This window comes from Bactrocera oleae, chromosome 2, assembly GCF_042242935.1.
Source record: "Bactrocera oleae isolate idBacOlea1 chromosome 2, idBacOlea1, whole genome shotgun sequence".
Lineage (NCBI taxonomy): Eukaryota > Metazoa > Arthropoda > Insecta > Diptera > Tephritidae > Bactrocera > Bactrocera oleae.
Window position 1 is genome coordinate 25,949,968 of NC_091536.1, and position 15,141 is coordinate 25,965,108.

At 32.9% G+C, this 15,141-nt stretch overlaps 1 protein-coding gene and 1 long non-coding RNA gene across 12 annotated transcripts in view; one reads left to right on the plus strand and one right to left on the minus strand.

Annotated features, from left to right (window-relative positions):
- LOC106615948 (very low-density lipoprotein receptor) overlaps positions 1-15,141 on the minus strand; it is a 251,414-nt gene that overhangs the window by 127,285 nt on the left and 108,988 nt on the right. The window lies entirely within an intron of this gene.
- On the plus strand, positions 793-1,506 carry LOC118682823 (uncharacterized). The gene is made up of 2 exons (XR_004978627.2): positions 793-1,161; positions 1,225-1,506. It is a non-coding gene; the product is annotated as an uncharacterized lncRNA (long non-coding RNA).

Here is a 15,141-nt window from a genome sequence, read left to right on the forward strand (position 1 = left end):
TAATGAGAAGAATCACCCCTTATGGAAATGTAGTGAATTTCGGTCAAGAGTATCTTTGATATTTCTATATACACGACTTTATGATGTAAATCTCAAGGTATTAAGAATATAAACAAATTTTAATTATAAACAAAGCATATTTCTGTTAGTATCATTATACCGTAAACGTTTGCCACGAAAATTGTAACACCCAGAAGGAAACGTTGGAGACCCTATTAAGTGTATTTATATATACCGGACGAACTTGACAAATTTCCACATTGCATCGCGACAACAACAGCACATGCAGACGAATAACGCACACATATGAATTATTAACTTTTGAAATACGCAAAAAATATAGAAAAACAGTAACATAAACATACAGTTACCAGTACTTGCACCCCATGAAGAGGCATTAACGCGGGAATGAACTAAAGCGCCTAAAATTAGGCTACCCACCGTGACATTTTAGACTACAAATCTACCTTTTTACGGTTCACAAGCGCAGGTAAACAAACTGTCTATCTTCTGACATTGTTGTTTATAGCTTAATATGTGTATAAGTGCGTTTGCTCGAAGTTGTTTAGCGTACGAGGTTTGTTCAAAAAGTATCGTCAATTTTGTATTTTTTAAGAAATTGTTTATTTTTTCATGAATATCTATTTTGTCTCTTTGAAAGTAATCACCCCTAGATATAATGCACTTATGCCACCGTTTTTTTCAATCCTCAAAAAACAGGAAGCCACATCTGGGGAATACGGTAGGTGCGGCATCATTAATGTGTTGCTTTTGGCCAAATATTCGCGCACAAGCAAAGATGCCTGAGCAGGGTCGTTATCGTGGTGCAAAAGCTAGTTTTTGTTCTAACACAAATCCGGCCGTTCAGGTAATTTCTGATAGACAGACTTGATACGGAGCAGCATTGGGACTATTCTCGCTATTATGGTCAGTCGTTATGGGGTCGTGTTGAGCTACGAGACGAAGGCCCAATACGCCTCCGAATTTACACCAACCTCGGTACGTGATCGCGGCATGGCGAATATACAAGTTACCGGCTTCGGTTTCAGCAGCCCTAGCTCTTATGTAATCACTTTGTTAAACCACTGCCGTCCATTTGTATCTCGATTTTATTATATTTGGGTGCGATTTTATGTTTGGCTTTGCCAGAAATAATAACCAGTATGTATAAATATATACTTACATATTCCTAATATTGAACATTGTCATTTGTTGTGTTTGCAGAAAATTACGGCAGACCTTGAAAGATGGCGAAGAGTTCGCGCGACACCAACGCTGGTACTACTTTCCATACTTCGATAGTAATAGAAAGAGCACAGATGCTGAGATTAGCAATGGATTTTAGCGCTCATCATGCCTCATGTGTATTTAGTATTTTATTAGTAATGTATTTGAATTTCACAACGCAATTTAAGTGCCAATTCTAAATTTATTTACTGTCATTGTCATTGTTTTTCTTTTTTTAATAATTAAACCAAATTTATGCAGAGTTATTACGCGAAGGGGCCTTCAGAGTATTTATATATATTTTCTTGTTCAATTGTTATAAAGACATATTCCAACATAAGTTTTGATGAATTTCATTGAGTTGAGACAACTACATATGTAAGCGTGGAGTAGTTTCGCGTACGGAATCGGAACTGTTAGAAAAATACTTTCACTGTTCTGGGAGAGTGGTAAGCGCTCGTCTATGCAAGTTTTAGTTTTAACTCGAATAAAACATTATAAATTGATGGAATTTTTGTTTAAAATCGGGTATATTTCCATTTTATATTTAGTAGAAAAGACAATGCGTTTCTAGATTAAGGCATGAAGGAAAATGTTTATTTTTTTGCAAAATTCGACCAGAATAGAATCAATTGCTTAGACACAATAAGTACTCATTGTCAGTATAGTATTAAAACGGATGAAATAATCGATGCCTACGTAGCAATAAAGGCCAGGCGTGTGCAATGAGGGGCTTATAACTTTAATGTGATTAAATGGTTTTAATTAAAAACAACTATTTTCTTTTGAATTAATTTTTTTTAAGTGTGTTCTCTTTTAATGAAAACTGACAAACACAATTCCTGATAACCTCACATTTAAGAGGTCACTAATGTGGAAATTGTAACATAGCAAGTTTACTCGAATATCAAAAAAGCCGCCTTAAACGTGAAACTAATTGACTTTTTTACAAATTGTAATTAACTGAAAATTATTTTCAAATCTTATGTTATTTTAAATAACCTTTTACAAAGGTTCATCTTAAGATCAGAATATAAAGAGAATTAAAACATATAAGAAGCATTTCTTTGGAAATTTTCAAATAACACAAAGTTTGCCCTCTGCGCAAGCATTCAAATTCACATACAGATTACTAAAATTGTATATATGTAAATATATGTTATTGGAATTGTTATTTGGAATTTCTACAGATTATCACACTTGTGGCTGCCTCTTTCGGTTCCGGGTAAGAACTATGAATAAGTCACTGTGGACTTGATGTCTACCCGTGATATCTCCTACTACTGTTTATATGTATTTTATATAGGTTGCGTTATCAAATGCGAAAAGTTCTATGCTTCTATAAGGAAGAACATCGTTGGGTTTCATTTCTTAGAAGCAATTAGACTAGCACTTAGTTATATAAAATTAATGTTAAAGCAAACGCCGTATATATAGCTAATAACTGCCGGTAAAAGAAAATACTTATCAAAACGACTGAGAAGAAAAGAGAGCGTATTAATTTTAATTTTAATGAAATTTAAATCATTATAGACATTATAATAAATATTTGTTTTGGGATAGTAATTGCAAGCAAATAGGAGTTGTTGTTTGTAAATACAACATAACTTGAATTGGGTCAATATTGGAAAACTGTGTACATGAAAACATTATTTAATTCTGAAATATTTAAGAACTTGCCTTAAATTTTTTTATTTGTAGTATTACATAAAAATATTTAGGTGTTTTTATTACCCTCTTACATATCCCTTAATATATGCATATACCATATATATTTTAAACAATACATAAAATATTATTTTAAAAAAATATAATAATCAAATAAAATGTACTAGAGTATGTCGCAGATTGTACAAGTATTTCTAACCCAACAAAAAAAATATGGGGATGATACAGTGACGAATTCGAGAATCGAAATATTTTTGGATTTGCCTTATTTAAATTTGAGACATATTCAATTGAGTTCTTATAGTCTTAAGTTAACATAATCTGTGGTCAGTGAAAAGGAAAAACTGAAATTGATCCGATTGTGCATTGATTTGCAAAACTTAAATTTTTAGACGAAAATCTTGCCCCATCATCTCGAACATTCCTTGTTGCGTAAAGAAATATGTATCACTTGTTGAAGCAAACATAATTCCATAGTATATACTTTTCTTAAGAATCACTCTTTACATTTATACTCTGAACAGCGACCCTGGAAAATATGTATATAAATGATCAACGTGACGAGTTGAATTGATTTAACCATGTCCGTCTATCTGTATATCGCGAACTAGTCCCTTAGTTTTTGAGATATCGATCTGAATTTTGCACTCTTTTCTCCCCAAAAAGCTGTTTATTTGTCGGAACCGCCGATATAAGACCACTATAGCTTATAGCTGTCACACAAACTGATCGATATAAATCAAGTACTTGTATGGAAAACTTTTTAGTTTGAGGATATATCTTCACGAAAGTTGACATGAACCACTGCTCAAAGCAACGGTACAAACTCTAAAAAATTTTTTCAAATCGGGCTACTAAAACAGCTGCTATACAAACTGATCGATCAATCAAAATCAAAGATTACGGAAACTGTGTGTTTATTAATGTTTCAGTACAACCGAAGTTAACTTTTTTCTTGTTAAAAGATGTTTTTACTATGACAATCAAGTAAAAAGATGTAAAGGATATGGATTAGAGACTTGAAAGTGCAAAGCTAAACAACAATTAAGTGCCATTGTATATATAACTCCACACTTTTCACATAACGACGTAACCGTCCACAAAGAATCTTTTACCCTTTACCTAATTACCCACTTCTATGTTTTAAATCAAAACGCAAATTCTTCTTGATGACACTGACCAACTAAGCGAAGCTGTAGTTATAATTAGACATATGTATATGCATAAATTGTACATATGTGTTAATTCCGTTTGCATAAAGCTAAAGGCGTTTTAGTATAAAATGCGTTGTACAGTACTATCTTAAAGGCATCGCCGAGCGTTTTAATAAAAGCACACAACTTTATGCGCTTTTAAATCTCTATGAAAATCTAGCTAGCTCGTCACTCATATATGCACAAGTATATCTATATGTATGGTTTGCTTATATTTTACTTGTGATATAATCGTGACTGGGTCAGTGTGTCTTCGATTACTATTTACTATAAAATTGATTGAAATAAAATTATGGAAAACTAAATTTTCCACAACATATGGAACTAGTTCCATTTATCCAGTTGACACTGTATCATGTATTATAATGCAGTGTTTTCCGATTTATCAACCGTAGCACTCAACCGTAGCGTAGACACATTGATAATGATCAGTGCAGTACTTACATATACCTCGGCCCATTGCAATACATATCAACATATATTGTATGTAAGTATGTGTGCCTGTGCCTGGCTTCAGCCATTTGCTTATCGCTGACGCATTTAACCAACATTTGTATGTTTCTATGCAGCTCATGACGGCGTTTTATACTTTTCTATACATTTACATAAGTGCGTTTGTATGGGTGATATTTAATTACATATACGAGTGTTCGTTTATGTGGTAGATTAATTTAAATGCGTTTTGACTTATTTAATTGAATGTATGAGTATGATTAGTCAGCTAAGCTGGTATTGCAAAAATAAATTTGCGTTTTAAAATTAGAGCAGCAAGATTTTGTTTATTTAATATTATTTTTAATAAGTAATATTTTGCGATTTAGTGCATTTTGTCTGGGTCATGAGAGACCAGACGCATTTCGAAAATCCAATAACAAGTAAGAAAGTGAATATGGGCTAGAATTATGTTTGGTGAATATGGATTATATGTAGACTCTACGTCCACTTTAACTGGACTTATTATATGATGCATGTTATATGCATGTTTATATTTTAGCTTGTTTTTCCATATCTCTTTACTACACTCCTATCTATAAGGGAGACGCTGAGCATTTTCTTACTTCTGGAAAAAAACATTTTAGTTATGGTTTTAATTTGTTATTTCTATTATATTCTGCATCTGCCTACATGATTTATATAGGATCTTCGAAACTCAAGATGGTCTGTTTGAATCTCTTATGCAAGAAACGTGAGCACTTTTTTCAAAGAACATTTTGGCCGATTACATATATCGAATATCTTATCGAGCGTTTTCTGGCACTTCAACTTCAAGTTTTTTATTATTTTGTAGTTCCTACTCAAATTATTCCTTATTTGTTTAATTTTAAACCCTTCTACATCTGAGGGTATAGAGTGTTCAGCAAAGCTTTCATACGTATTGTGCTTCTACACTTTTGACTAACACCGAGAAGAAGCTTTCAATGTACTCCATTTGGCAACATTATCGGCAACCAGAAAAAGCTCTAAAAATGTATCGCAAAATACCACTTTTGCACGAAATCTTTTGGTTTGAGATTTGGCACTAATGAATCTGATAAGCGCTGACCATACTCGCCCATCCAACTCGAATTATGACAACTATAAAATAAGAAAAAAGCGTTTCAAAATGTCGCCATACTTAATTGAGCCCGAAAACAGTGAACCAAGTAGTGGCCCCTTGATTGGGCATTTTGTTGCACAAATGCGCAAAACGGTGCTTTATACAAATACACATACATTTTAAGCCAACGCGAAAACCTGCATATGCTACTAAGTTATTTAATCGGCGCTTGACGTTTTTGCTCACTTTCAATTTTTTGAAAAACAAGCATTCGCTCGAACAATAAATTCGCAAGTATGATTTTTTTAACAACAAAGTACATATATGTAAGTATATGTGTGCCTACTTCACATACATATGTATGTATATATATGTATGTATATATATGTATGTATATACATATGTATGTAGTTTTAAAATATATTTTAAGCCCTCCATATATAGACTGTTGATAAGTTGCTTGCAACATGAGCTCATTAGTACAGCTGGTTAAATCACGTTGCTGCACTATCAGCAGCTTTGGCTGATGAAAGTCGCGGATTTAATTGCAAGAGACCGCTTGACAGGCCTGGCTTCTAAATGTTCGCTTCCAAACAAAAAAGCATTGACTTTGAAAGCTTATCAGCGTTGAAAGTTATATGGCAAAGTTATAGGTAAAGATCTACAATTTTTGTATGAAAACCTTTTCCACATAACCTTAAAATGTATGTGAAAAATTCAAACAACCAAGATTTTGGGTTTTTTATTTTTAGCTTGTACAAAAAACAAGCTTCTTTTACGAGATTTGGTGTAAACTTACATTCTTATATCCTACATACAGAGTATTTTTTTATACCCTGAACAAGATATACGAAGTTTGTTACACCCAGAAAGAAACGTCGGAGATCCTATAAAATATATACATAAATGAACAGCATGATGAGCGAATATGATTTAGCCTGCCTTTTCTTACTAAGAAGCTGCTCATTTGTCTGAACGGCCGACATCGGACCACTATAGCATATAGCTGCCATACAAACTGAACAATCAGAATCAAGTTGGCACGGATTATTATTTAAGGCAATAATGCAATCTCCGAAGAAATTGTTTAGACCGGATGACGATCATATAGCATTACAAATTAAACGATCGGGATCAAGTTCTGTTAAGGGTATTCTAGCTTCGGTGCAACCGAAGTTAAGGGTTCTTCTTGTTTAGTTAAAATTTTAAACAGAAATCACAAGCCAAAATATCAGATTTCTTTAAAAATTCAGGAGTTTCTATCTTTCTTGAAATCTCTACTTTCCGTTGGTATAAAAATGTATACGTTACTATGGTAAATTTTTTTCGAAAATGCAAAAATTGACCCCTCTAAACAGCTGATACTTCGAAATAATAGATAAATAACACATTAAAAAAAATAAAAAAAACAGCTTTTAATCTTTTTTTGTCCGTAAATTATTTTCCCTTAAATTTTTGTTACTTTATCTTTCCATTCCAATGGGTTTCAACCTACTATAATTTTCTTTGGTTTAAAATTATCTGCTCTGTTCTATAGTGGCTGCTACATACAATGTAAGTAATGATGCACCTGAAAATTGTATGGTACATCAAGGGCATGTGCATATGTATATCAACATAATAAAAACACATTAACAATTGGACTCTCCAAACCAGCTAAATTTTAAATTTTAAAAATTTCGTAACTATTGTAATTAAAGGTCAACATATTATTTTTTTTTATTGGTAAATATGCATTTTGACTATAAATAAAATAAATGCAAATATGGAATAAGCAGCTTAATCTGTTTGAATTTTATGCCACAGACTTCGAGAGGGAAATGTCGCTAATCACTTTGTGAATCTTTATAGGAATTACATTATCTTTTCAAAGCATTATTAAGCTATGTAAACCAGTATGCGAGTATGTACGAATGTAAAACACATTTAACTTGCCGTACTTTTGTAGATGCGAACTTGTACTTAACTTTCAACGCTAATCTGCTATTTTAAGATGTGGCTCACATTATTTACATACCTACAGAGAACGAAAAGAGTACTTTTACTGCATTGAATATCACATTTCAAAAATAAAAAAGCGCTTACTACTACAAACGTAGCGGGTGGTTTATTTGAAGCTAGTTTTTTGTTTCTGACAAACAACAAAAATGAGATTGAAAGAAAAACGCAATATAAACACTTACATACATTTACAATGAAAAAATAATCGCCTAGAATCGCTTTATTTTTTTCGCTTCCGCATTTTTTCGAAATATATGGTAATGGTTGGCTGGTGTATGGGTCGACGTTGTAAACGATAAATGCGTACGAATATACGTATACACATATGTAGTATATGTATGTATGTGCTATTTTTATATTAAAATAACACATTGTGATTTATATATTATAAATTAATATATTTACTGTTTTAGAATCAAAAAATTACAAGCTAGAGCATTTATCGACACACAAAAAAAGTATGTGTTTCTAAAAGTTCCAGAAAACGTATACATTTTTGGTAAATGAAGTGATATTAAAATTAAAATAATTTCTCCAAAAAATATGTTTATTCCTATTGCTATTTTCTGCAAGTTTTTGCTTTGATTCCAATGCTGACTGCTATATTAAATGTTTCAAACATTGCAACTCAGCCAAGTGCTTTACTTACGCATATATCACTTCATGCACCGTGAATCCAAACCTCAATTGTGGTAAAATCGGAAATTCCTATAAAATCATTTCGAACCAAAAACAATTTCTCAAAATGGGCAGTGCAAAACACAGGCACACTTCATTGAAGACATGTAGCCACTGTAGTGGCATCTTTAGATATTTCTGACCTTACGAGCGCCATAATGGAGCCAATTCGCGATTTTAGTATTTTGAATGGTGGGAGGCGCGCAAACGACCCTCGTGCATGAGTGTATATGTGTGACATAAACGAGTATAACCTTCTTTAGCGCCCCCCTCATGCTGTCGGCACACGGCTTGCAGGTACTCACTCATTTTCGCATATGCACATGTTGCAAAATGTCAGAGTTGCATGTCAGTCCTGCAACAAAGCGCCACCCAAAAAAAACGTGAATGGAACGATTCAACACATATCTGCTGGAGAAACGCTGCCACTTGTATGGATGCGCGCTGAATGAGTAACAGCTACTGCATTTGAGGTAATTTTGCGGTTACGACATATGTATGTGTCTATGCACCTACACGGTTGCATGTACTGCTAGTAATGTCTTCATTCATGTTTGCAATCTTTCATTCATCTTCATCATGCACTTTCAGCTAATACCTGCTGGTAATAATGATGGTAACCCTCTTTCTATTCACTCTTTGATTTTCGTGCTCCCATTGTTAGTTCTGCATAATATTTCTATTATTTATTATGTACGCTGGTTTAAAAGAAAAAATGAGAGAAAGACATACAGACTATGCTGATTTAAATACTCCAAGACCATGTACTTAGTAATTTCGTAACAGTTTACTTAGCATTCTCTTTTTTCTCTCCTATCCATATCAATTATTCAACGCAATCTTTCGATGATATCACACAAAAACCTTTTACAGATCCATTCCATTCCCTTTCTCTTATTCTAATTTAATCCATCACACCCCAAAAACTCTAATTAAACTGATACTTAGTTCTTGCAATATTTAAAACAACTTATCTTAACTTGAAATTAAATGTTGAGATCGATAAACTACAGCTTTTTGAATAACCTTTGAAGAGTTAATCTCAAGGGTTGATAGTTTGTTTTCATGAAAAAAAAGAAGAAGAGTTCAGTCTCATTGTGATTTTAGAAACCGATTACGAAATGTATTGAACAAATTCAAGAAGTAAAGTAAATTAATATTCTGGGCAAGTTTTTGCTTTTTTTGCAACTAAAGCAATGAAACTGCATTCAAACTTTTCGAAAAACTCAGGTGTCTACTGTTGTAAATGTTCGTGCCTCAAGAATCCGCCTGCTCCACCCCCTTCCTTATAAACGTAACTAGTACTTGTATAGTGCGAATAATTGAGCAATTAGCTGCATGCAAAGAGAAGTGTTGCAATTGACTTTAATTACCTTTAAGCAAAGCGACACGAAAGGTTAAACCGCCAAATTTGCAAGATCTTGGAAAGTCATCCTGTTATTATTGTCGGTGAAATTTAGCTCTTAATTACAGATTATTTACAATTACAACTCAAACGTTTTATTAGTAGTTTTTAATTATCTCTAGATCCAATTTTGATGTTGAAATCTAATAAAAATCAAATAAATGTGAAAATGTGATTATTCCAAATGGTACTTCTTGAGAAGCTGGAACTAGCGGGAGCGAGCGCTGGGCAAGCGAATGAGCTAGTTTTTTTCTTAACTAGGTTAGGCTTTGCCCAGTTGTAACCGTTCTAACTGGATATTGCTTAATTATTGTTTACGCGGTAAAGTACAAGTGGGGTAGAAACATCTCAACACCTCCTTGACTTTCCGCCTTTCCGAGATCAAGGCTAAAACCTCCCATTTCACAATTTTATTCATCCATGTGAGCTGAGTTACCTTTGTCGATTTGTGACGAGTTTTGTCGACATTTAAGATCTAAAAAGAAGAGTTATTTTTTCTAGCTTCACAAAGAACCATATACTGGCCGCAATCCACTGACTGTCTACAAATAAATAAATTGAGTAATCATTAATTATCATTAGGAAAATCTTAGTACTGTTTTTAGCTGAAAGCTAACTCATAACCGTAAGTGGATTTGCTTGCTCTACTTCTCCAATTTCAGCTTAAACAATGGGATTCCAAGTTCAACTACCCACAAGCTCAGTATAATGCTAAATAATCGCAGAGAAAGCAATACAACCACATGTGTTCCAACGAATATATCTCAGAAATGTGTTGGCAGCCGGATAAACTAATTATGACACACATGCATGCAACACACTGTACAACAACCGTAACTCTGCAAAGGCGATAAAGTTTATTTGTAATCTGAGCGCGCAGGTGTCACGCTGAAAAAAGTTTGCTGTCGTGACAGGACACATGGAGAATTAACAAAGTAAATAGTATAACATTTCCGTTATGTTGCGAGATTTTCGCTGTTTGTATGTGCGCTTGTTGCGAACTTTTAAGTAATCTAATTATTTACTGTTATTTCTATTGCTATTTGTAGTAAAGTAAAGGTGTGGCGCAATGTGATTTGTTTTTGTTATTGCAGAAAATTTTCAAACTAAATTAACTGATTACAAGCGGAATTTTGAACGAAGCAAAGCTAAAGTTTGTCAAATTCATATATAAACACACGCACAAACAGCCGTGCACTTACAAACACATACACCCGAGGCGGATGGGCATTGGAATCTTATGATCACGTTTGTGCAACCAACAACACAGAGGGATAAGAACAACGGTAACTTATAATATAGGATTGCATACAAAATGAAATAATATTATGCGTCAGTGAATGGGAACGACAAAAATAGTTGAAACCAACTTTAATACCGTAGTGCCGAAAACTCAAAGCGACATTGAGAGCCATGCCGTGTCGAGGTATTAAGTGTCAAGGATTATGAGGTATGATTATAATTGAAATTGAAATATAATATATTTGAAATATATTATATATATATATATATTGAAATAATGAAAACCTTGCGGTGGTCAAAATACCTTAGTGTAGTCTTGAAGTTAAAAAATGAAATTATTTTGAAGCAGACCTAAAAATACTGAAGTAGTTGTCCTTTATAAATGGTTTTTATTGGAATTTAGAAAATAAGTGTCAAATAAAACAATAACGAAGATAATATTTTTATTATAGTGATTTTGAGAACTAAATACACACATTTTTTATATATATAAATATAAAGATTTATATAAGCTTGTAGTTCAGCTAAAGACTCATAGAGGCACTTTACTTCGTACAAAGGTATGGTCAGCAGTGTGTGTGAAAGAGGGTATGCATTTTAGTATTCGCAAGAAGCTGTGAGCAGTTGTATATTCTAAGGCGAAATTGTGATTATTTAAGTACTTATCTTCGCATGCATTTATGTGGTTGTTAACATCACTAGCAGGGCGCCTAACGGCTTGCTATAATGTCGAAGAACACCATATTCAAAAAATATGTAGCAATATGTAAATGCTTAAAGGTGCATGCATATATAGAAACTTACTAATCGATACACTAAGCTTAATGCCTCAATCATTATGTTTACTAACATCTCGAGTATTACATACAACATTACTACATACATATGTATGCACATACTTATTTTTGTTATTTCTCTCAACAATGTTTTTATATATAATCAACGTCTGTGTGCAGTCAGAGCCAATAATATCAAAATAAATTTGTAAAATTTCAAAAAAATGAGAAGTCAGAATGCGTATTGTATTTTTTTGCCATTTTATTTAAAGTTTGGGAGTTTTGTATGGATATGATATGGTTTGGTCATTAAATCGAATTTGTTGTTAGAGAAATAAAAATAAATACAATAATAAATTTTCCAATTTGTTCAAATTTCGTATGATAAATACACATGCATAATTCAAAACTATTGACATAAACCAGAGAAACAAGGATGAAACATTCAGCACCCAATACTGCTATTGAATTGATAAAAGTGACCGTGGTTCAAGTACATTATTGTCTGATCCCGTACTTTTATTACTTCATCTCGTAGCCAATTGTTTCTTTCTATTTATTTTTCCCTTAACTTCCTCTATTGCCCTTTTTTTATTATATTCGATCAGAACTATCTTAAGCTTTCTTTTCGAAAACGATTAAATGTTATTTCCATGCAAGCAATATAATAAAATTGTCCTCCATCCACTGTCACCAACCACATATTATAAACATATCCGGTGTGTCATGCAACGACTCTTAGTAGCTTCCTGCATTTTCAATATATCCCCTTGCATACTTTTGCTCCTTTATTTGCGGCATTCTGCACACTTGCTGCATCAAAGGCAACTTGCAGACTTCAGAAGGAGAATGGCATGTCTTTATTTACTCTTCATAAATATGGCCGCACAAACGGACAACCGTTTCCTGTATAGCTTGGTGTATTTACTTGGATGTGCACGCAGGTGCCATATATGTATATATATACACCTGTACATTTATAAATATATATATACTTGTATATACATATATATACCGTGTTTACATATATGTTTATAAGTAAACTATTTTCAGTTGCAGTACAATTCCAATTACATTCAAGCAGCTTACACAAGCTGAGTAAATAAAACCAGATAAAGAATTGTGTATGCCTTCGAAATGTGATTACTTTCTTGTATTTATATACGTACATATATGCATACATATTTTATATATAAATGTAATTGCTATGAACACTAAAACCTATTATGCTCATACACATTTTCAACTTATTTGCGTTTTAAGTGTTTTAAGTCATATTTACTTTTCTTTGCTCTCTAAGAGTTATTTAATCTTTAAAGTTTCAAGATTTTTGATTTTTGATGGCTTTAGCTTTGGACAAAAGTGCCTGCTTGCTGGTATTGCATATAAAGCATAAGTAAGTAGATGAGACCCGATTCCAATATACCTGCGCCCCAATCCCAGAAACTGTTCCGCCAATTTGAATATATTTTATGAAATCTTGCGTGTCAAACAGATGGTGCTGCAGTCGATATTAATTGTTCCTTCCAAATATATCTTTACTCTTTCTTTACTTTATTTGAATTTCATATTAAAACACCAAAGTATTTTGCTTGATCACGCTTTGAGGATATGTAAGTTAGCTGTACAATATGCATTTTCAATGTGTTCTCAAGCCCACTTATTGAAACAATGAAAAAACTGTGTTTAATATTTAAAATTAACCACGATATTCTCTGTCTCACCATATTATTTCAGAGTTTAACAATTGCAAAACATTATACTGCTCTCTGCTTGTGAAATGGAATAAATTATAATTACCCTAGGAAGTTAAATTTTCCAAAACGATTTTTGAATATTTGAATCTGAATTCTTAACTGTACCACTAAATCCCCTTGCGTAGTTGTACATACATATGTATGTAAACATATGTGTCCTTTTATGTCAACAAAAACCAATTGGTCACTATGCAAAGTTATTCAAATTGCCTGCATGCTGACAATATAGTTGATCAAACTTTCCTTTGCTTTCGGCATTTTATCAGTGTGTGGGTATAAAATATTTCGTATATAACATCTCAATGCGTGTTTGCATCTTCCTTTTATTTACATTTGCGAATTTGGTGAAAACTTGCTTAATTTTTATAGCTTAACAATATATGCTTTGCAGATTTGTTTGAGCAAAACAAATAAAGTGGACAATTGAACTCGTTTTATTTAATTTAACATTTGTTCACTTGAATTTGGTACGCAAATATTTGTTCAGCAATTTGTAGAAAAGTGGAGAATTTCTGAAGTTGGAAACTATTACTTAAATGTCAAAATTAAAATTATTTTAAAGAGATATAGAACTTAAATATACAAAATATGCGTAGATAAAGGTATACGGGGCAAGGTCAGTCAAGATCAGAGAAAGGTATACTTTGAACCTAGAGGAATTTCACTGCAACTAAACATATAAAAATTCAAATTACATATAAACCACGATCTCATTAATATTAAACATTCCAGTTTTGACAGAATTGGATCTTAAATAATTTTTCGTTATCGGTTTTAAAAATAACAAGAAAGGAAGTTCTAAGTTCGGGTGTAACCGAACATTTTATACTGTCGCTACTTGCAAGGATCAAGGCGGGAAACTACTTCAGTTGTTGGCAAAATTTTATATTGAAGGAAGTATTAATCCGATTCAACCCATTTTTGACACAAATCATACTATTATCGAGAGTTTCATTCATTTATTTTATTATAAGAATTTCAATTATATATCTTACAAATTGACCGATATTTTCGGTAAAAAGTCAACTATAGGCATTGGGGTCCACATAGGTATTAAGTACCGAACAGTTTTGATTCGATTTACAGAATTTTTGGTCACAAGGTGGCGCACTTCAAACGTATTATTCACGCAAAGTTTTACCCTTATTCAAGCATTGTTGCTTGATTTGCATAGTGGAAAGTGAAAGAATCAGATGGAATTTAAAATGGTGTTATATGGGAAATTTGTTTTTGATTAATAGCGTTTTGTGGGCGTGGCAGGGGTCCGATTACGCCCATCTGCAATACCAACCGTCTTACGGTCCCCAGAAACATATGTAATAAGTTTCATAGAGATATCTCAATTTTTACTCAAGTTACAGCTTGCACAGACGGACGGACGGACGGACAGACAGTCACCCGGATTTCAACGTCTCTTCATCCTGGTCATTTATATATATATAACCCTATATCTAACTCGATTAATTTTAGATGATACAAACAACCGTTAGGTGAAGAAAACTATTATACTCTGTAGCAACAGCTTGCGATAGTATAAAAATAAAAAATCGAATAACGAAGAGTTATTCAGAATTTGGAGAACATTATCATCCATTGGAAAAACTTCCCCTCGCACATAGTCTAATATGGCATCCCT